The sequence below is a fragment of the Geotrypetes seraphini genome, chromosome 17 (genome assembly GCF_902459505.1).
Source record: "Geotrypetes seraphini chromosome 17, aGeoSer1.1, whole genome shotgun sequence".
In the NCBI taxonomy this organism is placed as follows: Eukaryota; Metazoa; Chordata; class Amphibia; order Gymnophiona; family Dermophiidae; genus Geotrypetes; species Geotrypetes seraphini.
This window is the reverse complement of record NC_047100.1, coordinates 33856571-33883890: the sequence shown is the minus strand read 5'-3', so window position 1 is coordinate 33883890 and position 27320 is coordinate 33856571. Positions and strand designations below refer to the sequence as shown.

The 27320-nt window shown below is 43.8% G+C and overlaps 1 protein-coding gene across 2 annotated transcripts in view; it reads left to right on the top strand.

Moving 5' to 3' along the window:
• ATP2B2 (ATPase plasma membrane Ca2+ transporting 2) overlaps positions 1-27320 on the top strand; it is a 691115-nt gene that overhangs the window by 175525 nt on the left and 488270 nt on the right. Inside the window, exon 1 of one of the 2 annotated variants that reach the window (XM_033926076.1) lies at positions 25363-25491. The exons of the other annotated variant lie outside the window; for it this stretch is intronic. The gene's annotated coding sequence lies outside the window, so the exon portion shown is untranslated. Of the gene's footprint in view, positions 1-25362; positions 25492-27320 lie in introns of those variants that run through there. 2 annotated transcript variants of the gene reach the window in all.

The window sequence follows — 27320 nt, the reverse complement described above, 5'->3', positions numbered from 1 at the left end:
CACGTGATGCAATTGTGTCAAAGTTCGTGCACGTCTGGATGCCTCGAGCCACGGCCACCGCATTTAGTGTGCCGCAGCTTGGCAAAGTTTGCAAGACACTGACCCTAGAGCTTGAAACAAAATGTCATGCAGCCTTAGTTCTAACCATTTCCTCCCTACAAATTGAGTTTTCCGCTAAGATTTTGGGAGTCTTTTTTGACTCCTCTCTCTCCTTTAAGGATCAAATTAACTCTGTGGTCAAGAAACGCTTTTTTAATCTGCGTATGCTGAGGAAGGTTAGAATTCTCTTTCATTATCATCATTTTTCTATTTTAGTTCAGTCAATTATACTATCTCGCCTTGATTACTGTAATGTTATCTATCTCATTATTACAAAAACCTGCCTTTACAGATTGCAACCGATTCAGAATACTGCTGCGAAATTGATCTTTGGGAAATGTAAATTTGACCATGTGACTCTGTTGCTTCAGAGTCTTCATTGGCTCCCAGTTTATCTTAGAGTTCAATTTAATTGTACTTGCATTGTATTTAAAATCCAATATGGTATCTTTACCCCTCTTATTCCTTTATCTTGGAATGTATGTAGATTCTCTTTTGCAAGAGGAAATCAACAATTCAAATTATCGCTTCCTTCAAAAAAAAGGGATTAAAGGATTTTTAGTCAATCTTTGATTTTTAAGTTCGCTCAACTTTGGAATGATCTTCCGCTTCTTTTAAGGAGTTCTGGTTCGCTCTAATTTTTTTTGGTAAATCTTTAAAAACCACTTTATTTGTTAAACATTTTGAAAATTAATTTATCTGAAATTCGGTTTTTATTTCTTATGGATTTTATCTGTTAAGTTAACTATTGTAAACTGAGTCAAACTTTCTTAGAATTGATGACTCGGTATATAAAACCAAGCCTTATGCCTCCTTTTACGAAACTGCGATAGCAGTTTCTAGTGCGGGGAGCCGTGCTGAATGGCCCGCGCTGCTCCCGACGCCCATTGAGTTCCTATGAGTGTTGGGAGTACCGTGGCTCCCTGCGCTAGAAATTGCTATCGCAGTTTCATAAAAGAGAGGGTTAGATTAGATTATTATATATCACTTATATCCTAAGTCAGGGGTGTCCAATGTCGGTCCTCGAGGGCCGCAGTCCAGTCGGGTTGTCAGGATTTCCCCAATGAATATTCATGAGATCTATTTGCATGCACTGCTTTCAATGCATATTCATTGGGGAAATCCTGAAAACCCGACTGGACTGCGGCCCTCGAGGACCGACATTGGACACCCCTGTCCTAAGTGGTTTACATTCGGCTACTTTATCGTATTTCCCTTCTGTCCCAGCGGGCTCAAACTCTATCTAGTGTACCTGGGGCAATGAGGGGATTAAATGACTTGCTCCAGGGTCACAAGGAGCAGCGAGGGATTTGAACCCACAACCTGTAGATCTAACCCCTGCACCACACACTCCCAAGTAAATGACCAGATTATGCTCTTAAAAAGGTATTGAGGCTGGCATGAACTATTTCACTGTGTCCTGGGGAGCTCCACTCCTTTGCATAGACTTTTTCACAATAACATAGCATAAAATTTTATTTGCATACCGTGTTACACCATGGAGTTTGATGCGGTTAACAAGAATCTTTTTTTTTTTTTAACATATGTTTATTGAAAGTAGAAAGGGCACAGACAAGCAACGTATAAACTTGTGAAAAGTGCAAAAAAGCAAACAAACCCCCAAACAGGGTTATATAACATAGAAGCATCAAAAGACCATACATAATCGGTGAAGATACAAATACAAACACCCTAGAAGCAGGGCAAGATCAGCGTCAGATACAGCCACAATGATCTTTTTTCTGTGTGTGTGTATGTCTGTTTGTTTTCCCCTTTTCTGTTAAATAACTAAGCAGTTTCACAACACAACATTCCATATCACAATATTTTGAATGCTTTTAACTGATATATTATGCCAATGAATGTCTGTTTCTGTCAAGAGCTGTGAGTTCATTTAAATGATGCTTTGCTCAGTTATTTACTGATTAGCTGCATTCAATTGTCCATACTAAATAGGTATTTACATTATATAGAAAACCTGAGTTTACCGAAGGGCCCTCTTACAAAGCTATAGTAAAAAGTGGCTTTAGTGCACCTGTATGCAGGTCTTTCTCATGCGTTAAGGTGGAAAATGGCCAATTTTACGTTTTCCAAGTTCATGGTCACATGTTAATGTTGCCGTTACCAAACATTTGTATCTGAACACTTACCAACACTTATTATGTAGGCGGTAAGGCTCAAGTGCTAATCAGTTGGTGTGTGACAGTGTGGCTGCACTAAGGCCTAGATTCACGAAACTTACCAATCCTGTAAGGATGATGGTTTTTGCGATCATTCCTGTTTCCCGACCCGATTTACTAAACTGCTGTCCGATCAATCTCCGATACCATCCGATCCACCCATGCGAATTAGTAAAACCCCATGCAAAATCCAAGTGATTGATTCACTAACAATTGCTTGGCTATTTTGAATCGGGTTTTACTATCCTAAAACTCGACTGCTACAGACCTGTCAGTAACTGGGCTACCAACAGGTCTGCCGGGGTTTGTTTGTTTTTTAATCTTTTTTTAATGGCACAGATATTTTGCGTGTATTACAGTAAGCAAAATACCTTCCCATGAAAAACCCCCCACAACCCACTGCTTCTGATGGCCCTCTGACAAATGCGCCCCCCCCCCCTCTGACACAAATGCCGCCATGGCCTCCCCCCCAGACAGTGACCAATCAGGGACTTCCTTAGGCTTCTACCTAAGAAAGTCACTGATTGGCTCAGGTACCTCAGGCTCCTCCCAAGGGAGCCTAAGGTGTCTGAAACAATCAGGACCTTAGGCCCTTCCCCATACATCACATGATGCACCAGGGCGGGGCCTAAGGCCTGAAGTGCGCTCCAGAAGCCGAAGGAGAAGGAGGCACCCCTATTGCCCCCAATGGAAAGATAGAGGGAAGGGGGGAGGCTGATGGCAGGAGGGAGTGGGCATCCCTTCTGCTGTTTGTGGTGGGTTTATTTATTTTTTCCTCCTTGCAGGAGCCAGGCCCAATAGCAGGAGGGATTGGCATCCTTCCTGTCCTTTTGTGTGGGGGAACTGCCACTTCTGCGTTTGTGTCAAGGGAGCAGCTGCGGCGGTGTTTGTGGTGGTGGTGGGTGTCGGCAGCAGTGGGGTTTGTTTTTTTTTAAATGGGCAGATATTTTGCTTGTGTAATCCACGCAAAATATCTGTGCCATTAAAAAAAAAGAAAGAAAAACACTGACAGCAGTGATATGAGGCTGCTTCTCCTGTCACTACTCATGGAAGTTTGCGTGCAAATCATTTGCATGCAAACTTAATAGTGAATCAATCGCTGTTGGAAAATCAGCCAGAGAATCGGCCAAGAGTGATTGAGTCGCTATTGTTAGTGAATCCAGGCCTAACTGATTAGCACAGAAATGCCCACTCTCCACCCCCAGATGTGCCCCCTCCATGAAAAGATTACAGTATCTTTAGTGCGTGGTTTGCTCACGCACATTTGGAACGTACTGCAGGACACCTCAGCTCTTCTTACTGTCAGCCCTTTTAAGCTGCGGTAAGCAAGTGCTAGTGCTTACTGTAGGTTAGTAAAAGAAACCCTAACTGGTTTTCTCCTCTGCTTGGCTATAAATAAATACTGGCTTCTACTGCATATGTATATTTTTGCCATCTGTAACTATGTGCATTTCTCGGCATGTGCGTGGAGCTTTGGGGAGGGCACACATTTATGCTGCAGCTTCTAGACTGCCATAAATTTCATGCATCATCTTTGGAACATAGGTATACATATTTATGCCAGCTCTATAGCTTCTATAAGTGCTTGGGCCAAAGTGCATACACATATATAGATGCCAATCAGGTGCCCTCTGAGGGCCTGATTCTATAAACGGCAACTCATGGCATCTAACTTCTAGGTGCCAGTCCACACAGTTGTCAATCAACTGCTAGGTGTCCTTTATGGAATCACACCTAGTGGCAGCTAAGCAGCCTTAAGCATGGCTAGGCATCCTAGAGGTAGACGCCGGTAATATGAAAAAGGATCTGCAAAAGTTAGAGGAATGGTCTAATGCCTGGCAACTAAAATTCAATGCAAAGAAATGCAGAGTAATGCATTTGGGGATTAATAATAGGAAGGAACCGTATATGCTGGGAGGAGAGAAGCTGATATGCACGGACGGGGAGAGGGACCTTGGGGTGATAGTGTCCGAAGATCTAAAGGCGAAAAAACAGTGTGACAAGACAGTGGCTGCTGCCAGAAGGATTCTGGGCTGTATAAAGAGAGGCGTAGTCAGTAGAAGGAAGAAGGTGTTGATGCCCCTGTACAGGTCATTGGTGAGGCCCCACTTGGAGTATTGTGTTCAGTTTTGGAGACCGTATCTGGCGAAAGACGTAAGAAGACTTGAGGCGGTCCAGAGGAGGGCGACGAAAATGATAGGAGGCTTGCGCCAGAAGACGTATGAGGAGAGACTGGAAGCCCTGAATATGTATACCCTAGAGGAAAGGAGAGACAGGGGAGATATGATTCAGACGTTCAAATACTTGAAGGGTATTAACGTAGAACAAAATATTTTCCAGAGAAAGGAAAATGGTAAAACCAGAGGACATATTTTGAGGTTGAGGGGTGGTAGATTCAGGGGCAATGTTAGGAAATTCTACTTTATGGAGAGGGTAGTGGATGCCTGGAATGCGCTCCCGAGAGAGGTGATGGAGAGTAAAACTGTGACTGAGTTCAAAGAAGCGTGGGAATAACACAGAAGATTTAGAATCAGAAAATAATATTAAATATTGAACTAAGGCCAGTTACTGGGCAGACTTGCACGGTCTGTGTCTGTGTATGGCCGTTTGGTGGAGGATGGGCAGGGGAGAGCTTCGATGGCTGGGAGGGTGTAGATGGGCTGGAGTAAGTCTTAACAGAGATTTCGGCAGTTGGAACCCAAGCACAGTACCGGGTAAAGCTTTGGATTCTTGCCCAGAAATAGCTAAGAAGAAAAAAAAATAAATTTTAAATTGAATCAGGTTGGGCAGACTGGATGGACCATTCGGGTCTTTATCTGCCGTCATCTACTATGTTACTATGTTTTACTATGTAATGTAGGCCAGGGTTTTCCTGGCTTAATTTACTGATGCCTAGCAACAACACCTAGTGACGCCTAACTCAACCTCGCTTATTCTCCGCCCCTAACCATGCCTGCTTTTCAAGTAGGCATTGTTAGGCTTCGGAGGATGCCTGGACTTACGCACACAACACCACACTCCAGAAAGAAATCCAAGCAAAAGCTTATATCTTATATATAAAGTGACACATTAGAATGTGTATGGAGGATAAAACTCTGGGCTCTTACTATATTCACACTGTACGAATGAGTTGCTCATTGGAAAACTCTCATTCTACAAACATTCCTTTACAGGCCGAGACCTCATTTACAATATTATGTACAATTCTGCACATAAATCGAGTCTTTTTCATTTGAAAGGAAGCTCTGGAATGAGAGACTGTAGATGAAGTTAAAAGCTGATAGGCTAAGGAGTAATTATAGGAAATAGTTTTTTTGCAGAAAGGGTGGTAGATATGTGGAACAGTCTCCCGGAAGAGGTGGTGGAGACAGAGACTGTGTCTGAATTCAAGAAAGCGTGGGACAGGCACGTGGGATCTCTTAGAGAGAGGAAGAAATAGTGATTACTGCGGATGGGCCATTTGGTCTTCATCTGACATCATGTTTCTGTGTTTAAAAAGCCTGCATCCATCCACATAAACAACATTTTGCCTTCCAAAGTAACAACTATTGTATTTCACAACCCATAGTGAAAAAATGTGTAACTTTGTTTTGAAAATTATTCCTCCGATGATGGCCAAACTTTTCATGATATACAAACTGTTGCTTCAGCGTTGATGGGATCATCAAAATATCTCTTGTTCAATAGAAGTTCACATAGAGTAGTCCCCATTCTTTCAGATCCAGGCTTTTCCTTGGATTTATTTCTGGAGTGTGTGTACTAGTTTGATTTTGTCCTCTAGTCCTTCCCAATTTTTCTGAGGTCAGCTACCATGCCATTTAACCCATTAACAAACAATTCATTTGCATGTGAATTTTAGTTAGGCATCACAAGGCAAGGATGCCTAGTAATGCCTAGCCTAGGTGCTGTTTATAGAATCAGGCCCTGAGTGCTTACATATTCTATAGGTGCACAGTTTCAGAATAATGTACTTTGGGGAAAATTCTACAAACAGCGCCTAAACTTAGGTGCCAATAATCGCTCTACTGGCACCTAAGTTAATTAAGAAATGCCATTTTAAAAAGCGATAAATGGTAAAGTTAAAGCGCCTACCGGCACCGAAAAAATCTGCACCAGAATCACACCTAATACCACTGTGGGTGTGGCTAATGCTGGAAGTAGCGTTAGGCAGTCTAAAGCGCCTATGTGGGCACAATTCATGACAAAGATAGGCACTGGAAAACCCTGGCCTACATTTGCTGCACCTATCTTTCTTGGAGGTATGATTCTTTATACGATGCTGTCACGTGATTGACATGCAGTTGGTACTCTATTGAGAATCTAGGCCTTTGCGTATCCATGAAGGCTAGACAGTTGTCATGAAAATGATTTATCATGTTTGGTTGAAAGCGTGCATTTGGAAGCCTTTTTATGGAATTTTCTAATCGTATAATTTTTTTGTACACCGCTGTTTGCATTCACAGGGTGATATAAAAGTAATTCAATGACTTTTCTTTACTAGACACCCTTAAAACAGGTAGTGTAGCCTGGATTTTTATCTTGGAACACAATGCCTTGCTCCTTGTCTAAAAATTTCTTGGGATTATCATTATACAGTATTATGTTGTCATCACAGATTTGTTAGCAGAGAGCTAAAGTTACTAAGGTGTAGAGCTAGGCAGCCCAAAATATGTTTAGTTTCTCAAGGAACAAAATGAAAGCAGTGGCAGAGATCATCCTTGTCCTGAAGTGGTGCTGAGTGAGGATCTACTACGAGGAAGAAACATTCTATTGGAATATCCTACCTGCTGGCATTCATACTTGGGAAAAGGTAAACATGGGCTTCAGTAGGTTATAGCATTCTCTTTCTTTTTAACTTGTTTGGTTCAGTACTCTGCTTCTTCAAAAAAGTCAGTTTTAGATAATAGTGTAGCCTTTTGAGGCTCTGTTAGGGTTTTATATAGAAAGTGTTTTAGTCTAGGTTAGCTTGCAGTTGAGGAAAGTCTAACCTAGGGGTCTCAAAGTCCCTCCTCGAAGGCCACAATCTAGTCAGGTTTTCCCCAATGACTATGCATAAGATCTATTTGCATGCACTGCTTTCATTGTATGCTAATAGATCTCATGCATATTCACTGGGGAAATCCTGAAAACCCGACTGGATTGCGGCCCTCGAGGAGGGACTTTGACACCCCTGAGTTAGGTAATTAGAAACTGCTGTGTGGTTCAGTTGCATTTCAGTTAAACAATAATGCCTGATTTGAGGGAAAAGCTAAAAGGCAGGATAGGTGCAGAATAACTCTTTCAGGAGGTATAACTGACATCACTTTCAGTTTAGAGGTACTTTTACAAAAATGTTATCCATAACTCAGCTGCTCTTTGTCCTGAAGAGGTGCTGAGTGAGAATCTGTTAACAGGAAGAAAAGCTCCATTGGAATATCCTAGCTTCTGGCATTCAGACTTGCCAAAAGGTGCAAGTGCTTCTGCAACCATAGTATGGCTGTAACCTGTTACTCAGGTTACAGCTTTTGTTTCTGTGCAGATAGAAAATGTTAACCCCTAGAAGGACTGGCTCCACATGCAAGCTGGCTTCAGCTTGAATCCCTCATGAAGCAAGTGAAGGAACTGAGCGAGGAGGTGGCAAGGGTGAGAAGCATCTGCAAGAATGACAGATATATCAATGGAATGTTCCATAAGGCATTTCAGATTTCTAACAGTGGGGAAGAAGAGGCTGTGCAGATGGAGTTCAAGTTATTTGATACACTGCAAATATAAAACCAGGGTAAATCTAAGTGGTTTACCATAAAATGTTATTTAAAAAAAAAAAAAAGAAGAAAGTAAGAACAAAAACATGTTAAGAAGGGGAAGGGGACAAAACACAAAAGTCCGACAAACACATGTGAGAACATGAAGACAGGAAAGGATGGGTAGGTTACAATAAAAATGAAAGGGTGGGGAAAGGGAGGGAGTAGAACAAATAAGGTAGGGAGAAAAGAGCATATTTGATTTCTGCCCTATAAAGATAGTGCAAAACAAAACAACTTGAAAAATGTCTCTAATCAGACAAGCTCTTATGATTGGGTAAAAAACAAGAGCAGCAATGACCAGTGAGATGCAAGCCCCCTGCAGGCAAACTTTCCTCCCCCCTCCCGAACCCTGAACTTGTCAACAGCAGGAGGGAGCCCAAGCCCTCCTGCCAGCAAACCTCCCCCTGACCAGCCCCAACCCCCCCCCCCCAACTGCCCCAGACCCCCTCAAACTAACCTCAAAAGATGGCTGGCTGGCTGGGTCCTCTCTCCGGCCAGCAGGCCTACTGTCTTCTGAATGGCGGGCCTGCCTCTTTCTAGTGCATTGTGGGATGCACCTAAGACCTCAACCATAGGAGGGGCTTTAGGCAACTGGCCCAATTCCAGTTGGCCCAGGTGCCTAAGGCCCTTCCCATGGGCGTGGCCTTAGGTGCCTGGCCAATCAGGCCCTAGGCCCCTCCCCGGTGCATCCCACAATGCACCGGGAAAGGGCAGGCCCACCATTCGGGGGACAGCAGGCCTCCTGGAAGAATGGAGAGAGGACCCATCCAGCTATCTTTTGAGACTAGTGGAGGAGGGGGTTCTGGGGTAGTGGGGGGGGGGAGGGGGCTGATTGGGGGGGAGTTTTGCTGGCAAGAGGGCTTGGGATTCCTTCTGCCAGTAACATGGGGTTCAGGAGGGGTTTGTATCTGCAGATTAGATATCTCTCCTGCCGGTGAGGTTTGGGGCAGGGGAGATCATGGCAGGAGAGATTAGGCATCTCTCCTGCTGTGATTGGGGGGGGGCACAGTTACAGGATTCAGTAACTGGCATTGTTTATGACAGACACCAGTTAGAGAATTCTGCTTTTAGGCGAAGGACTGGCCCCTCCTTCATCTAAAAGGTCTTGTTTTGGGCGTTTGGGACTTGGTTGATTTTTTGGTTAGAAATATGTTTTAAGGCTAGACGTAGTGGTGGTTTAGATGATTAAACTGCTGAACGTAGAGTTAGGCCATTCTAAAAAAAAAAAAAATCATTTTGGACCTGGTTTTTTTTTTTACAGGACATTTCCCTGCTGCCTGCTTTCTGCTTCTAGGGACTTAGGCCAAAAGGGGACTTAGATGTTTTTTTAAATTGTCCCCCTGCACTGGTGTAAGAAGACTTCAAACAGTCCAGAGGAAGGCAACAAAAATGATATCTGGATTGTGTTGAGAAACATATGAGAAGAGGCTTGAATACCCGAATATGTATACCCTGGAGGAAAGAAGGGATAGAGGAGATATGATATAGACATTTATATACTTGAAGGGAATTAATCTACAAACAAATCTATTCTAGAGACGGAGAAGGGATAAAACTAGAGGACATAATATGAGGTTGCGGGGTGGTAGACTTAAGAGTAACATCAGGAAATACTTCTTTATGAAGAGGGTGGTGGATGCCTGGCATGCTCTCCCTATAGAAGTAGTGGAGGCAAATACAGAGTTAAAAAATGCATGGGATAGTATCTAAATAGAAAGAGAAATTGACGGGGTTGACGGTCAGTCTAGAAGAGGTATGCAGGCAGATCGATAGGCTTAAGAGCGATAAATCCCTGGGACCGGATGGCATCCATCCGAGGGTCATCAAGGAACTGAAAGGGACTATAGCTGAACTGCTTCAACTAATAGCCAATCTGTCGATCAAATTGGGAAAGATTCTGGAAGACTGGAAGGGGGCGAATGTTACGCTGATCTTCAAGAAAGGTTTGAGGAGAGACCTGGGAAACTACAGATCGATGAGTCTGACCTCGGTACCGGGAAAGATGGTAGAGGCGCTGATAAAGGACAGCATCATTGATCACCTTGATGGACATGATCTGATGAGGACCAGCCAGCATGGTTTTAGCAAAGGCAGATCTTGTTTGATGAACTTGCTGCACTTCTTCGAGGGAGTAAACAGGCAGATAGACAAGGACGACCCGGTCGACATTGTACATCTGGATTTTCAGAAGGCGTTTGACAAGGTTCCGCATGAACGACTACTTTGGAAAATTGTGATCCATGGAATCGAGGGTGAAATACTCACGTGGATTAAAAACTGGCTGGAGCATAGGAAACAGAGAGTGGGGGTAAATGGACATCGTCACCAGTGGGGTGCCATAGGGCTCGGTGCTTGGACCCGTGCTCTTCAACATCTTTATATGGACATTGGTACGACGCGTGAGATGATTAAATTTGCGGACGATACAAAGTTATTCAGAGTAGTGAAGACACAGGGGGATTGCGAAGATCTGCAATGTGACATAATCAAACTTGAGAAATGTCCCGCGACATGGCAAATGTGGTTCAACATGGATAAGTGTAAATTGATGCATGTCAGTAACAAAAATTTCATGCACGAATACAGGATGTCCGGGGCAGTACTTGGAGAGACCTCCCAGGAAAAAGTGCTCATTGTGCTCCAGACGTGAGGCACTTATAGCCGGCTTGTGCAAACGCTGTGCAGGCCAGAGCGTTGGGGGAACCTCGGCGGCCTCAGGTGCTGGCGGCCAGGGAACCCCACCGCCAGTACCTCGTGAGTCGACAGTTGACAGTGGGGAAGCCTGGGCTTCCCCCACTGCCCACGGAGGGATTTCCTCAGCCGCCGATGGTAAGGGTAAAAAGAATTCCCTTACCGCTACTGCCAGCTTGCCTGCTTTAGCGGCTGGGACAATTCAAGCTTCGCAGCCACGGGATCTTTGCCATTATGGGGCGGGAAGCACCTCCATCTTGTTTGCAGCCTCAGGTGACCTTCCCTCTGTCTTGGAAAAACAGGGGCAGGTTTCAGCTGGGTCCCTTGCAGTGGTAGGGAGTTCCTTGGGGTCACCAGGTGATTTTTCTCCTGATTTGCTTTATGCAAAGCATATTTTCAGGTGGCTGGGGATCCTGCTTTCATCCCGGGAATATTGGGGGGGGCCCGGTTCTGCTCCCCTCTATGCCTTTAGCACCCCCTCTCCTCCCTCATCCAAGTGCCCGCGGGTGGCATGGGATGAGGACTTGTTCTCTGAAGAGCGTTTTGACCTGGATGAGGACCTGGACCCTTGGGGAGACCTCCAGGATCCACTTGAGGGGAAGGCCACTGGTAGCAGGGCCTCTGCACTTCCATCTACCAACGAGGAGGTGTCCGCGGTTCACCTTTTTCAGGGGGACGAGCTTCCAGATCTGATTTAGCAGGTCTCCTCTGTGTTGCGCTTTGAAGAGGCGCCACCGGAGATCAGGTGTGTGGGGGACCCTCTTCGGGGGCTCCGCTCTTTTCCTGTGCATCCGGATATTCGTGATATTGTCTTGGTGCAGTGGAATATGACAGAGGTGCCTTTTTGGTTTGCACGCTCCATGGCTCATCTGTATCCCATCCCGAAAAGGCTACCTTAAAGTTGCCAGTAGTGGACGTAGTGGTCTCAGATATTGTTAAACGGCATACTGTGCCCTTGGTTCTGCCTTATGGGACTCTAAGGAGTGTAAGTTGAAGACCCTGCCAGATCATTTTCTAGCTTTTCCTTGTCAGGCAGCATGGAAGAAGCAGTAGATCTCAAAGCAGTAGTTCCGTGTCCCCTCAGGAGTGTGGCACTGGCAGGTACTCGATTTACTTTGTGGTGCGTAAGAAAGAGGGGACTTTTCGGCCCATCTTAGATTTGAAAGGGGTCAACAGGGCTCTCGGGGTACCATCTTTTCGCATGGAGACACTGCAGTCTGTGATTCTGGCGGTTCAGCCGGGGGAATATCTAACTTCTCTTGATCTGAAGGAGGCCTACTTGCATGTTCCAATCTGGGCCTCCCATCAGTGCTTCCTTCGCTTTGATATCTTGGGTCAGCACTGTCAGTTCTGTGCACTTCCTTTGTGTCTGGCCACAGCGCTGTGGACATTCACCAAGGTTATGGTGGTCATCGCAGTGGCATTGTGCAAAGAGGGCATTCTGGTGCATCCTTACCTGGACAACTGGTTGATTTAAGTAAAGTCCTTCCAGGAGAGCACCCAGGTCACGGCTTGGGTGGTGGTCTTCCTGCAGTCGCTGAGATGAGTTGTCAACCTTGCCAAGAGAAGGTTGGCCCCTCTCAGCGCCAGGAGTATATTGGGGTTCTGTTCAACACCTCCTTGGGGAAGGTCTTCCTGTCAGAGGCCCGGATAAGCAAATTGCAGTCTCAGATTTGTCTGCTTATGGCTTCCCAGTGTCTGCGGGTGCAGGATTTCCTCCAAGTCTGGGGATCAAGGGCGGCTTCCCTAGATGTGGTGAGGTGGGCCCGAGCCTACATGTGTCCTCTTCAGTATGCTCTGCTCCGGAGGTGGTCGCCCCGCGCCACAGTCTGGATCACCCTGTTCCTCTGAGCGGCTTGGCTCGCAGCAGTCTTCGTTGGTGGCTCCAGCCTTCCATCTCTTACAAGGGGTGATTCTGGATCAGCCCCAGTGGATGGTGCTTCTCACGGTTGCCAGTCTCCTTGGTTAGGGGGCTCAGTGTCTGGGTCACTCAGCTCAGGGCACCTGGTCCACAGAGGAGGCGTCCTGGTCGATTAGTGTTCTGGAGACCAGAGCCATCCATCTGGCGCTGTTAGCCTTTCGCTCCTTCATGACAGTCCAGGTTCTTTCAGACAATTCCAAGTCGGTGGCCTATGTCAATCGTCAGGGGGGCACCAAGAGCACTCTGCTCGTGGTCTGGGCAGAGTCTCATCTTCTGGATATCTCGGCCTCCCACATAGCAGAAGTGGAGCAGTTCAAGCGGACTTCCTCAGTTGTCATTTGCTAGATCCCGGAGAGTGGTGTCTAAGCTCCGTGACCTTTCAGTTGGTAGTGCAGTCTTGGGGTCAGCCCCTCATGGACCTGATGGCCACGAGTGTTAGCGCCAAAACACCCCGCTTCTTCAGTCGTCACAGAGACAGTCAGGTCGAATCATTTCAATTCAATAAACGAGATTGAACACCAATCAATCACCTTAGTTGTTTTTCTTCCGTTTTGTAAAAAGTTTCATAGTTTAATTTTTAATCAAACTATTCCCCTCTTTTACAAAACTGCGCTAGCATTTTAGTGCCAGTCGTGGTGGTAACAGCTCGGATGCTCATAGGAATTCTACGAGCGTCTGAGCTGTTACTACTGCGGCCAGCGCTAAAAATGCTAGCACATCTTTGTAAAGGAAGAGGTATATCATGCTTCCTGCCTTTTCACTAAATAGGGGAGTAAATTCTGAAATGGACAAAATTTGGCACTGAAAACATCTATTAAAAAAGTGCATCGTAACTTCATTGTGATTATTATTTTTGTAAAGTTCTCATTCTGAAGATTTATTTGTGTTTATAAAGAACCGTAATGCCTGCAGTCTAGGAAAACACTGCATTATCAATAGGATTTCAACAGTGATAAATTTTGAGAACAAAAGCACTTTTTAATGCGTAGCACTTTTCCTGTGGCATCTTGATTTCTAGGGGTAAGTCCATGTACTCAGTTCCTGAAGAGCCACAGGTAAACAAGGAGTTTCCACTGGTAGAAAAAAAAAAAAAAATTCTGATGCAGCAGGTGATCTCATTGCTTGTGGGGAATTCTCCTAAGCTAATGCCTGCCTTCTTTGAATAACGATGAGGCCATGGAAGCAAAATGATCAGAATAACTGCTGATGCCTTTCGCTGTTACTTTATCTTTCTTTCATCATCAAAGATACAATCCATTGATCAGGGATCCCAGGTAAAGTCTCTCTCTCTTTAAAAACAAACAAACAGAAAAAAAACCTCCCAAGAAACTGTTTCCATTTTGGTGCAGTGCAGCCTTCTTTCTGGTTCAACTGGCTGAATTGATATTCCAAGGAGCAAGTGAGTCAGGATAGCAGAGCATTGGTGTAGCTACTCTTGCTACTGCACTTTCAAACTCTGTCCATGACGCAATTCCGGTCATGGACTACTGCTAGCATTAAAGCATTTAAGCGACTCCTTCAATTCAAACATAATTTTTTTTTTTTTTACAATGTACATAAAATTTGAATGTTTGTCTGTGTTCAGGTTCATATGTCAATTCATTCAGAAATTGTGCCTTTGTGTGTGTTTGCATGAATCTCTATAACAGGACACACACACATATTCAATACATATCAATACAACTCCACACCTTTTTACAAAACCATAGCGCAGTTTTTAGCACCAGCCGTGGCGGTAACAGCTCCGATACCGTTACTGCCATGGCCAGCGCTAAAAAATTGCACTACAATTTTGTAAGTGTGTGTGTGTGTGTGTGTGTGTGGTTAAATTGGTGAGAATAAAAAGGGAGGTGTTTCAAATCTAATGAAATACAATACAATGCAATACAATAAACCAGGAATCGATAGGGTTAGGAGAGACACTAACTGCATGGATCAATGATTGGCTGAGTGGCAGACTTCAGAGGGTGGTGGTTAATGGTACCCTCTCTAAAACATCGGAGGTGACCAGTGGAGTGCCGCAGGGCTCGGTCCTAGGTCCACTCCTTTTCAGCATATTCATAGGGGATCTGACTCAAGGGCTTCAAGGTAAAATAACACTATTCGCCGATGACGCCAAACTATGTAATATAGTAAGTGAATGCAGTTTACAGAATTATATGGCGCAGGACCTGCTTACATTGGAAAGTTGGTCTTCAACCTGGCAGCTAGGCTTCAATGCTAAGAAATGTAAGGTCATGCACCTCAGAAGCGGAAATCCATGCAGGACGTACTTCTTGAAAGGAGAAACTTTGACTTCAGCAGAACGAGATTTAGGAGTAATCATCAGTGCAGACATGAAAACTGCCAATCAAGTGGAGAAGGCTTCATCTAAGGCAAGCCGAAAGCCTGAAGTCATAATGCCGTTGTACAGGGCCATGGTGAGACCTCATCTGGAGTACTGTGTGCAATTCTGGAGGCCACATTACAGTAAAGATGTGCGCAGAATTGAATCGGTTCAGCGGACGGCCACCAGGATGATCTCGGGGCTCAAGGGTCTCTCGTACGAAGAGAGACTGAACAAATTGCAGCTCTAAACTCTCGAGGAACGTAAGGAGAGGGGAGACATGATTGAAACATTTAAGTACCTCACGGGACGTGTTGAAGTGGAAGAAGATATTTTCTTTCTCAAGGGACCCTCGGCCACAAGAGGGCACCCGCTCAAACTCAGGGGCGGAAAATTTCATGGCGACACCAGAAAGTATTTCTTCACAGAGAGAGTGGTTGATCATTGGAACAAGCTTCTAGTGCAGGTGATCGAGGCAGACAGCGTGCCAGACTTTAAGAATAAATGGGATACCCATGTGGGATCCCTACGAGGGTCAAGATAAGAAAATTGGGTCATTAGGGCATAGTCAGGGGGTGGGTAAGCAGAGTGGGCAGACTTGATGGGCTGTAGCCCTTTTCTGCCCTCATCTTCTATGTTTCTATGCGGTTTACAAAAGATTAATAATACATACGGGATGACATAGTTAAAGAATTAGTTGCCTATGAATTTTTTGAAAAGATGAGTTTTCAATTGGTTTCTAAATTGAAGATAAGAGTCAGAGGTTGGGAACAGATTGTTAAAGAAGTCACTATTATGCAATCAACTTGAAAAGAAAGTTGTCGCTCATGAAATTTTTTGCACTTGCATCCACTAACTGAAGGGGAAAAAAAAAATAAAGCTTGAGTTTTTCTTGGAGTTTTCTGAGTTGAAAAGACAAGTGAATTGGTCAAATATTGTACAGCTTGACCAGTAGCGACTTTATAATAGAAACAGCCCGGCTTAAATACAATACGCGCCTCCACTGGGAGCCAATGCAGCTCTCGATACAGTGGAGTAACATGGTCATACTTCCTTTGATTATATATAAGTTTAATTGCTGTGTTCTGAATAATTTGCATTCTTAGGCTGTTTTTCTTATTTCCTGCAAGATATACTATGTTGCAGTAATCAAGTTGACTCAGAAGTAAAGGCTGAATATTGGGGCTTTCAAAATAGGATCTCGGTGTACGCAATTTCCACAGCATGGAGAAACCCTTCCAAATCACAGCATCAACTTGATGTTTCATAGTTAGATTGTAATCAAGGGTAACGCCTAGAATTTTGATGGTGGGATGAATTGTATATTGCAAAGATTTGACAAATATAGACGAATCGTGGGGTAGTTGTTGAGGGGGAGGCAAAAAGAATTTAGTTTTGTCGGGGTTCAACTTTAATTTGAACTCAGACATCCAAGTTTCTATAGTGTCAAAGACAGCCTCAATAATGTGGATTCTATTACTCAATGATGTATTGCAGGTGTGAAACTTTAAGAGAGAAAGTGAGAAAATGATATCATTTAATGTCAAACAAGGAGCTTTCTTCCTGAAAAGAGTAATTGAGATTCAGATTAGACATTTTCTTCTCCTGCTACTTACCATATCTATCGTACCATTAAATGCATAAGGTGCTGTACTTGTTGTTCCTTGTAAATTCTCCTCATCTTCAGGCTTGCCTTTCCCACTCTGACTTTGCCTGTTTCTTAAAGGCAAACATATATGACATGATGGGGAGGCGACCATCTGATTTTTGCAACAGTAGAGAAAAAAAGAGAGACTGAGGGGCCTCTTTTACAAAGCTGCGCAGCAACATAGAGATTTAAAGGGCTTCAGGGCTGTTGCCACGCGGCTTTGTAAAAGAGGCCCTGAATCTCTATCTGTAAAAACTTTCCCCCTCCCTTACAAAGCTGCGCTAATGTTTTTTCCACCGGCCACTGCGGTAACAGCTCTGACACTCCTAGAATTTCTATGCATGTCCGAGCTGTTATCATTGTGGCAGGCGCTAAAAATGCTGCTGTGGATTTGTAAAGGATGGGGTTTAACATTTTTTCAATAAGAAATATCATACTTTTTTCCTCTGTGCAGATATATTGTAGTTCCTTCCTATTTCATCTCCTGTAAACCGTGCCGAGCTCTACGAACGTGGAGAAGATGCGGTATACAAACCTAAGGATTAGATTAGATTAGATACATACTGTAGAATGAACCACACTTGCTCACCTTCCAACTATAGCATTTTTGACCAAATTGCAGGCATAAGTTTTCTTTTTAGATTCTAGAATTACAAAAAAACAGAACGATAAGGTTAGTACCACTTGCATTTTGGATGCTGTATTATAGAAATTTAAAGACATTTTTCATTTCAGAAAAGTGAACTCCTGATTTTATGAATCCATTTTGGTTCATGGTAACAAGGTAAATCAGGGATGCCCAAGTCCGGTCCTCGAGACCTACTGGCAAGCCAGGTTTTCAGGATCTCCACAATGAACATGCATGAGAGAGATTTGCATTCCAAGAAGGCAGTGCAGGCAAATCTTTCTCATGCATATTCATTGTGGATATCCTGAAAACCTGGCCTGCCAGTAGATCTCAAGGACTGGACTTGGGCAGCCCTGTAGTAACTGACAGCAGATAAAGACCTGAACTGTCCATCCAGTCTGCCCATTAGCTATTCTCATTAGAAATACATGATTAAGTTAACTTGTCTCTTGTTTCATATTTCCGGGCCATAGACTAAAGTCCAGCTGGTATTGTCCTCGGTACCAACTGCTGAAGTTGCCGTCCAAGCTCACTCCAGCCTATCCAAACATCCTGTTGTTTTGCAGAATATCTTCCCTAAAGTCTGGCCAGTAACGTCCTCATGTTCCAAGGTAGTGGAATTCCCATTGATGCCCTCCCCAGCCCATCCAACACCGAATCACCATATATGGGACACAAACCGTACATGTTTGTCCAATACCAGCCTTAGTTCTTTAATTTATATCATTTGTTTGTTTTCTAATTAGAGATCCTTTGTGTTTATACCGCGCTTTTTGGAATTCCTTCATCGTTTTCCTATCCACTACCTCCCTCGGGAGGACATTCCAGCCTCCGTGAAAAAGAATTTCCTAACATTACTCCTAAGTCTTCCTCCCTTCAACTTCAAGTTATGCCCTCTAGTTTTACCATTTTGCCAGTGGACTCAGACAACATCAAAATTAAATTTTTGGTCTGCAGATTTTCTTTAAAAATAATGTTTTGGATATTAAGAGGCTGTAACTTGAAGGAGAATTAGTTGACCTATGGAAACTGGGACAGAGGGAACACTTCACTTACAATATATCTCCTAGAATCAAGTTGGGATCAGGTTAGTAGCGACAAAAAAAATTAGTATTTAAATGTTGCTTGGTGGGCTAGGTATCTGTTTCACTGAAGGTGACTATAAGAATTTGACTTCAAGTGACACTGCTGTTATTTACAGTCTCAGAACAAGTGGATCGATTTTTCACTCTGTCAAAAATTACAAAGACTAGGGGACACTCGATGAAGTTAAAGGGAAATACTTTTAAAACCAATAGGAGGAAATTTTTGTTTGCTTAGAAACATAGAAATAGACAGCAGATAAGGGTCAAGGCCCATCCAGTCTGCCCACCTTAATGACCCTCCCCTACCTTTACCCTGTGAATAGTCCCCACGTGTCAATTCCATTTGGCCTTAAAATCAGGCACGCTGCTGGCCTCAATCACCTGAAGTGGAAGACCATTCCAGTGATCAACCACCCTTTCAGTGAAAGAGAATTTCCTGGTGTCAACGCGCAATTTCCCGCCTCTGATTTTCCACGGATGCCCTCTTGTTGCCGTGGGACCCTTGAAAAAGAAGATATCCTCCTCCGCCACGATGTGGCCCGTGAGATACTTGAACGTCTCGATCATGTCTTCTCTCTCTCTGCGCTCCTTGAGCGAGTATAGCTGTAATTTGTGTAACCGTTCTTCGTACAGGAGATCCTTGAGCCCCGAGACCATCGGGGTGGCCATTCTCTGGACCGACTAGTCTCAGCACATCCTTGCGATAATGCGGCCTCCAGAATTGCTTAGAAAATAATTAAGCTATGGAACGCGTTACCAGAGGATGTGGTAAGAGTGGATAGCGTAGCTGGTTTTAAGAAAGATTTGGACAAGTTCCTGAAGGAAAAGTCCATAGTCTGTTATTGAGAGAGACATGGGGAAGCCACTGCTTGCCCTGTATTGGTAGCATGGAATATTGCTACTCCTTGGGTTTTGTCCAGATACTAGTGACCTGGATTGGCCACCGTGAGAACGGGCTACTGGACTTGATGGACCATTGGCCTGACCCAGTAAGACTCTTCTTATGTTTTTAAATACTGTACATGCTAGCATAGTGCTTCTCAACCCAGTCCTCAGGGCATATTCTCCCTATCTGGCCCGGCAGGCTCACTCTCAAACTAAGATAGAGTTGCGTGCACTACCTCCTTGGTATGCAAATTTATCTCATGCATATTCATTGTGAACATCCTGAAAACCCAATTGGCTGAATGTTCACTGAGGACTGGGTTGAGAAGCACTATGCTAGGAAACTATCAGGCTCATAATAAAAAAAACATAGACATCCAAAAAGCGTCCTAAATCGGCTCTTGGATGTCCAAATGCTGATAATCGGAACTACCTTTCTCGATGTCTTAGCGATGTGACCCAGCCTCTGTGCGTTCAGAGCACGAGCTGGGCATGGTGGAGGCATGCTATGGGTGGGTTAGCATGGACGTCTAGCAGCGATAATCAAATGTTTTGCAAGACATCCTGTATGGAACTTAGACGTTTGGAACTAGAACTGTTTTAGAAGCGTCCAAGTGCCACAGAGGTGACCACTGCATGCATCAAGGTAAGACACCCCCGCACTCCGCCAGTGCTCACTGACCCCTTCCACCTCACAAAAATGAGAACAAAAAGGTACATACCTGTCTCTAAAACAGCAGCATCTGGTAAGGGAAGCCTTGTAGAGCTGCACAGAGGTGTCTTAAGTAGCCTGGTGGGTGGGCTAGTGAACCATAGAGAGGAGGACCTAGGTCCATAAGCCTGGTGTATGGCATTTGCAGGTTAAGAGGAAAAAGAGCCTTTAGAGATGGAGGGAATTGATAGAGGGGTGTGAAAGATCTTGTGGGGCTGGGAAAGGGTTTAAAAGCAGTCTAAAGAGACAGAGAGCATGAAGAAGTGAGAGAATGTGGAAATGGAACAGGAGAAAAGTTGGAAGAGTAAAAACAGGAAGCTAGGTAAGGTTTTAAAGAAAGGGCCTGAATGGTTAGTGACTGGTAAGAGAATGAGTCAAAGAAAGGTACATAAGAACATAAGCATTGCCATACTGGGACCGGCCGAAAGTCCATCAAGCCCAGTATCCTATTTCCAACAGTGGTCAATCCAGGTCAGAAGTATCTGGCAAGATCCTAAAAAAGTAAAACAGATGTTAATGCTGCTTATCCTAGAAAGAAGTAGTGGATTTTCACAAGTCCATCTTAATAATGGCTTATGGAATTTTCTTTTAGGAAATTGGGCAAACCCTTTTTTTTTTTTTTTTTTTTTAAATCCTGCTAAGCTAACTGCTTTTACCACATTCTCTGGCTACAAATTTCAGAGTTTAGTTACATGTTGAGTGAAGAAATATTTTCTTTGGTTCGTTTTAAATTTACTACTTAGTAGTTTCATTGTACACCCCCTAGCACTGCTGTGTTTCCCCGAAAATAAGCCCTAGCATGATTTTTGGGGTAGGTCATAATATAAGCCTTATCCTAAAAATAAGCCCTAGTTGGATCGACTCCCGAAGCCCCTCCTGAATGTCTCTGATTCGCCGGTGGCAGCGCTTTCTCCATGTGCATCTTTCCTCCCCTTTCACCCATCCCCTTGGGCAGTGTCTTTCCATCCCTCTTTCCCATCCTATACAGCAGACCCCCGCTGACCCTCCCACTGCAAGGCCGACATACCTTCATTCCAAATAGCAACAGTGGCAGCACTGAACAGGCTACTTTGTGGCCTTCCCTCTGCCGCATCACTGACGATGTCATATCCTGCTCTAGCTAGGACACTTGTGGAAAGTGTGAGCCCTCCAAACCCCACTAAAACCTACTGTACCCACATATAGGTGACACCTGTAGGCATAAAGGCTGTTGGTGTGGTATACAGTTGTTTACAGTAGGTTTGGGGTGAGTTTTGGAAGGCTCACCATACAACATAAAGGAGTTATGGTGAGATGTGTACCTGGGATCTTTATAAAGTTCACCGCAGTGCTCCCTAAGGTACCTTACTGCTCTGCTGGGATGTCTGTGTGGACCATCTGTTGAGAAGGCTGGCCCCTCCTAAGTCCCAATGGCTTGTTTTTGTGTGTTTTTTCATTTGGATGCTTTTGTTTGAAAATGATTTAAAAAGATAGATATATTAAATCTGCTTTACTGTTGAAAAGGATTGAAACCACAGAGAGAGTGAATAACAGTCTATGTGCAATGGCAGCAGGTAGAGAAAAAAAGCCTCAGAATAAAGTGACAGTCATAAAAATAAGTAGGATAACACTGTCATGAAATAAGTTGCCTGCTACCGTTGCAGATAGATTGTTATTTGCTCTTTCTGTGGTTCCAATCATTTTCAGCAGTAGATTTAGTATTGTTATTCTGTTGAAACCCTGATTGTTGCAATTTTAAAAAGATAGATGCCATTCATTCAAGGCCTTAGGCCCCTCCCACTGCATCCCAAGATGCTTTGGCTGAGGGAAGGCCTGTCATTTTCAGCACGCAGCCCCGTAGGTAGGATGGAGTGGGCTTCCCTCCTGCCGATTTATCTTTGGAAGGTACTGAGGGTCCGGGAATGTAGGAGGGAAGATCCAGGAATGCTGGGGAATGTAGAGCAGGATGTCAGGGAGGGTCTGGGGATGTTGGGGATCCAGAAATGCTGGGGGATGTGGAGAGGAGGGTTTCAGGAGGTGTCTGGGGATATTGGGGGAAGGGGTGTAGGACTCCACGACTCAGATGATCCTGGAAGGAGGTATCCCCATCAGCTTAGCCAGCAGGAATCCCCGAAACCAGCTCAGCTGATAGGGATTCCTGGGTACATCTACAAAACTTGCTTTTGTGTATTTTTCATGTGGAAGGTTTTTTGTTTTGTTTTGTTTTTTTTAAATAGCCAAAAACGATAGATATCCTAAGAACTAAAACTTATTCGTAGGTCATTTTCAAAAATAAAAGATAGACGTCTGGCAGTTATGAAAATGGACATTTTTCTGCTTGGTTTGTGGAGGTCTTGCCCAAAACGCCAAACCTCAGTCTGAGAGGTCCTATTGAAAATACCCTCCACGTGTGAAATTATAACAACTAGCAGAAGATAATTGGTTGATGCCACTGAATATTCATGGTTAGAGCCTGGCTAACTTGAGGATATTCCAGGGGCTTTAGAAAACAGCTTAAACTGGGCTGCATACAAAGCAATCCTATTTTATGCAGTTCATCTCCTGCTGAATATTGTACTTAACTGCATTATTGCCAATGCCTGAACATGGTCTGGCATTGAATATCTTGGAATACGACCAAAAATGTTGTCGGCTGAATATTGGTTCTAGTGAGTGAAAATTAAGCAAACAGGACAGCAACAGAACAATAGGAAATTACTCTCTACAAAGAGGCAGACCACATTAATATTTCAGCATCTCGACCCTTAAAGAGGATGTTATAACAATGGATTAATGGATTTTTTTAAAATTAAATAAACAATGAAATTTTCTGCCTTAGAAAGTGGATTATATTAAAATGATATGATTCTCTATATTTAAAAATTCAGGTTGCTAACATTTTACATCAGCATGCTTAGCAGATAAGTGAGACTTTTGAAGGTTCCTGCTATACTACACTTCTCCCTCCGAATCCGCGGATTTAGTTATTCGCAATTTTTTTTTACAAACAACCTATCTTCATTTTTTGCCTATTTTTAAGTCGTCCAAGCCTCCCCAGAACCTTACCTGGTGGTCTAGCGGTGAAGCAGGGCAGTCTTCACCTGTGAGGCACCGGGACACGGTCCGCAGTTGAAGGCAACACAAAGCACAGAAGACCTGTTTCAGAATTTTGAGTTCACACCAGGTGAAGTTTACAGTGAACTGGCAAGACTCAAGGTGTACAAAGCCATGGGACCAGACAATTTGCACCCAAGAGTGCTCAGAGAATTGAGCGATGTCCTGGCGAAACCGTTGGCTGAGCTATTCAATCTCTCCCTAAGTAAGGGGAAAGTTCCCCTGGACTGGAAATTAGCTAATGTCGTTCCTCTGCATAAAAAGGGTTGCAGGGCAGAGGCTGCGAATTATAGACCGGTGAGTCTCACATCAATAGTGTGCAAACTCATGGAAACACTAATTAAAAGCAAATTGGACATGATCTTGAATGAAGGGAATCTTCGGGATCCCAGTCAGCATGGATTCATCAAGGGTAGGTCCTGCCAATCCAATCTCATCAGCTTTGACTGGGTAACAAGAAAGTTGGACTTGGGAAAGTCTTTGGACGTCATGTACCTGGACTTCAGTAAAGCTTTTGACAGTGTCCCACACCGCAGGCTGCTAAGCAAGATGGAATCGATGGGGTTAGGAGAGACACTAACTGCATGGGTCAATGATTGGCTGAGTGGCAGACTTCAGAGGGTGGTGGTTAGTGGTACCCTCTCTAAAACATCGGAGGTGACCAGTAGAGTGCCACAGGGCTCGATCCTGGGTCCACTCCTTTTCAATATATTCATAGGGGATCTGACTCAAGGGCTTCAAGGTAAAATAACACTATTCGCCGATGACGCCAAACTATGTAATATGAATGCAGTTTACAGAATTATATGGCGCAGGACCTGCTTACATTGGAAAGTTGGTCCTCAACCTGGCAGCTAGGCTTCAATGCTAAAATATGTAAGGAAGCGGAAATCCATGCAGGACGTACTTTTTGAATGGAGAAACTTTAACTAGGACTTCAGCAGAACGAGATTTAGGAGTAATCATCAGTGCAGACATGAAAACTGCCAATCAAGTGGAGAAGGCTTCATCTAAGGCAAGGCAGATATTGGGTTGTATCAATAGAAGTTTCGTCAGCCGAAAGCCTAAAGTCATAATGCCGTTGTACAGGGCCATGGTGAGACCTCATCTGGAGTACTGTGTGCAATTCTGGAGGCCACATTACAGTAAAGATGTGCACAGAATTGAATCGGTTCAGCGGATGGCCACCAGGATGATCTCGGGGCTCAAGGGTCTCTCGTACGAAGAGAGACTGAACAAATTGCAGCTCTACACTCTTGAGGAACGTAGGAAGAGGGGAGACATGATCGAAACATTTAAGTACCTCACGGGACGTGTCGAAGTGGAAGATGATATTTTCTTTCTCAAGGGACCCTCGGCCACAAGAGCTATGTATATTTTGTCATGAACCTGTTTCACTGTAAATCAGGGATGTCAAAGTTCCTCCTTGAGGGCAGCAATCCAGTTGGGTTTTCAGGATTTCCCCCAATGAATATGCACGAGATCTATTAGCAGTGCATGCAAACATTGGGGAAATCCTGAAAACCCAACTGGATTGCGGCCCTCGAGGAGGGACTTTGACATCCCTGCTGTAAATGCAGCTGCATTAAAAAAAAAATCCCCAAAACACCCTCTTATGTCAGCTTTACAGTTTGCTGCTATGTTTAAACTTGCAGGGATCTCAAAGTCCCTCCTTGAGGGCCACAATCCAGTCGGGTTTTCAGGATTTCCCCAATGAATATGCATTGAAAACAGTGCATGCACATAGATGTCATGCATATTCATTGAGGAAATCCTGAAAACCCGACTGGATTGCGGCCCTCAAGGAGGGACTTTGAGACCCCTGGAAGTATAATAATAATGTCAGCTGTCATCTTCAAAGTTTTTATTCCACACTTGACTTTATGATAAACAAACAGTGTAATTCTTCTGTCTGTCATCTGTAAAGCAATATAAATAAATAAATGCACAGAAGCTCTTTCTCTTCTTCAGTGACCGAACTAGGTGCTGGAAGTCGTTGTCCTTGAAGGTTTCTCTTATTTCTGACTAAGTGGCATATTCCTGGTGCTTTTTTGCCATTCTCCCCCCCCTCCCTCCTTTATCCCCAGGGGAAGTATTACAACCACAAACAACAGCCTCATGGTTCAGTCCACTTTCCTGCCAGAGAGGAAGGTTTTTCCCTCACTCGCTGCATTGGAGATTTTCCTTCCTTCCTTCCCTCCCTCTTGCAGGCAGGAACCCCCCGCCTCCCTCCTCTCCCCTCCTCGCCACTTGGTTGCCGTCGAGATGCAGAGAGAGAAAGCCTAGCTGCCAACCCGCAGGTGAACGATGGTACAGTCTGCAGGGGGGACTCCGGTCCTGTAGCCCGGCGTTATATCGAGCCCTGGCGGGTGCCGAGCAGTGATGGTTCCTCCGCGGTGCTACTGAAATCATTTTGCATTTGTGATGCTGTCTTAGCCAAGTAAGTAGCGACATCCACAGCATGAAAATAACAAAAAAAAAAACCAACCCAAAGCGCTTTTTCCTCCCGGTGTCTGCTTTTCCGCTTGTTTACTTAGCAATTGGCTCCTCTTGGAGGCAGAAAGCTGGTGTTGAAAATGGTGTGGGGATTTGCAAAGAGTGATGCACTAGGTCATTTCACTTTCACCGAGGAGCTCACCAGGGTAGACCGACCCTGTCTGCTTTTAAACTGCAAAGTCAGACATCCCATCAGAAGCCATCTCCTTAGATTTTCTGCTGAGAGAACTGAAGACTGCAGAGGGGATTTTCTGAGAGCACCTTGACTTGGCAATCCCTATGGACATCTGCATGGGGCTTTATTACATTTTCTAAAAGGCAAAAAAAAAAATACATTGAAGGGTGTAAAATGTAAGTAACTCGGGGACTGGTTCTCAGATGATTTTAACCTTGGCAAAACGATGTCAAATCTTAAAGAAGCTGCAATGATTCTAATGATTATGTTAAATACTCATTATTTTGCAAGCTAAGAATTTTAGAAGTGCAACCAATCATTTGGGAATGAGCCAATTTACAGTATGATAAATCTCTCTTTTTTTACGCCTGAACCTAAGGGTTTTGGAACCTTCTTTGCATGAGCCACTAAAACAGTTTCGACCACTTGTTTTCTCTTGCTAGCTTTGACAGTTCATCTGGTCGGTTTGTAGCTGTCAATCTGTTCATACACCTCTGATTTACGGAATGTAAGTTCTGTAGGAGGCGTAAGGCAGTGTTGCTTGCACATTGCATGTTCTTGCCTTTGCCTAATGAGATGGTTACTTCGTGCAGTCTTGAAACCTGTGAACTGTCAGAAACAGATACTTAGGCAGTGGTTTACCTTCTGTAAGGTAGGTAGTGCAGTTGATAAAAAGGAAGGATATTTTTTTTTCTAAATAAAACTGCAGATTGGGTCAAGTGTAATAAGCATATGCAAGCATGAAGAGCTGCATTTTTTTAACCTTTTCCTTTATGCCCCTATCTTTAAGAGAGATGATTAGGGTTTGCTAGAATCACGGAGAGGTTTGTTTTGAAGAAATTATGTTTTTTTCTTTTATTGTCTGCATTTCAGAATATTAGCATACATTGAAACTCCAGTGTAAATTAGAAGTTGTAATAATTTTCCTAGCATTTTTTTGTAAGTCGGAAAGTACTGTATATTGGTGCAAATCACCTGGATAATGCAAATTTTATGTTGAAAGCAATGCTCGCTTTTTTTTCTGACAAGTACTCACAGAAGGTCATTCAGACGGTGTATAAGGCAAGGTTAATGCACCTGCTCAAAAATAAATGTGGAATCTTGGAGTTCATCAGGTCCTTTATCACTTATGGATTTTATTGGGATTGTCCATTATTTCTATTGTTCTGCTAAGCTAGCTGTTTGGGAAAGGGCTTCTTATTTGTCCTGCAGTGAAGGCACAAGAATAAATTGGGAACAAGAGGGGTACAGATTAAATTATACATGGTAATATAGCAAAGCAATGGGTCTGATCTTGTAAAGGATCCATCTTAGTTTATTGCAGAAGAGCTACATATTTCTGTATTTTGAAGGTGTTAGTTTTTACCAGATGATAGTGAAAAGCAATCCGTCGTCTGCTTTTTAAAACCTGTAAATTGTTTCCTGCAACACTTTGATCTGGATATTGAATATTTTTGTGTCTCGTTTACTGGTTTGAAAGTATGATCCAAGGGAAGCAATGCTTAGATTGTTTCTGTCTGTGCTTTGAAAAGGACCTTCATAAAGTGACCTTGTGGGTAGATATTTGTCACATTAAGCAGTTCAGGGAATTAAAAGGC